Source organism: Sinocyclocheilus anshuiensis, unplaced genomic scaffold (genome assembly GCF_001515605.1).
Source record: "Sinocyclocheilus anshuiensis isolate Anshui unplaced genomic scaffold, SAMN03320099.WGS_v1.1 scaffold70, whole genome shotgun sequence".
Lineage (NCBI taxonomy): Eukaryota > Metazoa > Chordata > Actinopteri > Cypriniformes > Cyprinidae > Sinocyclocheilus > Sinocyclocheilus anshuiensis.
The window spans coordinates 2832571-2834206 of NW_015542377.1; positions in this window are offsets into that span (position 1 = coordinate 2832571).

A 1636-nucleotide genomic window follows, 5' to 3' on the forward strand; every position below is an offset into this window, starting at 1 on the left:
TATACTTCAAAGTGTACTACAAGTATTTAATTAGTTAAATAAAACTTAAAACTAACAGCATACCTATAAGTTCACTTTTAGTATAGTTGCAGTACAAGCTAAAAACATTGATGTAAACTAGTTGTGTACTCAAAGTTTACTACTGTTATACTTAAAGTATATTTAAAAGTATACTTTTATATACTAGAAAGTGGGCCAATTTAGTCACAAGGAGTATTGAAATAGTACACTTACAAGTATACTACTAGTACACTGATATTTGTATACTTACTACATAAAGTATACTTAAATATACTGTATACTTGAACTTTACTTAAGTATACTTAATAAAATCAACTTGAAGTATAGTACTTTTTGGTAAGGGATGTAAAAGAACTGATATGTCATAATGGCAATGTATAATTTTTAAAAGGCAGACACAAAAGAAGACTTGAGGGATCTCAGAATGTTTAAGGACTGATGTCAAAAATAACAAATCAACATTTAGTTCAGCCATATTATGTTATTACGTTTAGCATGACATTTCACGGTATTGCTAAATGTCAAAGATCACAAATTCACCCTTTACTTATAAAGGAAAAACTGACTTTAGAACTAACACTACACAACATAACATGCATTTTAAAGAGTTGACGACAGTTACTCAAACTTTCCTCTATGATACACTAATGGAAGACACAGAGATGTCGCTTCAGAAATTTTCCTTAGACCAAAATGCTAACAAAAGAAAATAAGGCAGTGAAGGAATGGAACAATAAATAAGGGCAGGGTTAGACAAACACAACGGAAAAGGGGACTTGAAATATCCTCACATGCAAAATGGAAGAGTTTAACTTTTGGAAGGATGTGTACGTCGCTTTGCCCATCTAGAGAGATTTCATTTTGCTTCTCACTACACTAGGCTTAACATCAGGCATTATGAAACTGAGTTAGACCAGGAATACAGAGAAAGAAAGAAGACAGACATTAAAGTTTGTCACCTCAATTTTATGTAGAAGCCCAAACCGAGTGAAAATATGCAATTTGGTGCAGTTTCTGATATCTATATGACCAAGAAGTAAGATGAAATTAGCTTGTAATGTAAATCAATGAGATCTTTATAACAGTATAACATAAAATACATATAAATATTAGTTTTCATTCTGTATCTCCCGATAATATGTCTTAGTAAGATTATGTTGCTTACTAAATGCTTAATTTTATGGTCATAGTTCTGTAGTTTGTATAGTATAGTGCAATGCAATCCAATGCAATACGATTGAGAGATGTACAAATTAACATTCCTCAAAAGCAAATATATCATATTTTTAACATGATTTTTCTAACAATAATGTATGGATAATCAAGTAAACCTAAGTTGCAGTAAGTGTTCATCCTGAATTACTAACATTATAACAATATCACAATATAAAACTAACAATATAAAAGTTATTCTTACATTTACATTTTTTGGAATTATACTAAAATGCCTTTTTTCTTGTTAAAGTATAAACTATCAATCAGATGAAAGAAGGCTACTCACTACATATATATATATATATATATATATAGTACATCAAGTTAATATAATATTTAAATTCAAGTATATAGATGAGTCACATTTGCTGTACAGTGATCTAAAGAGGTTCAGATTGCA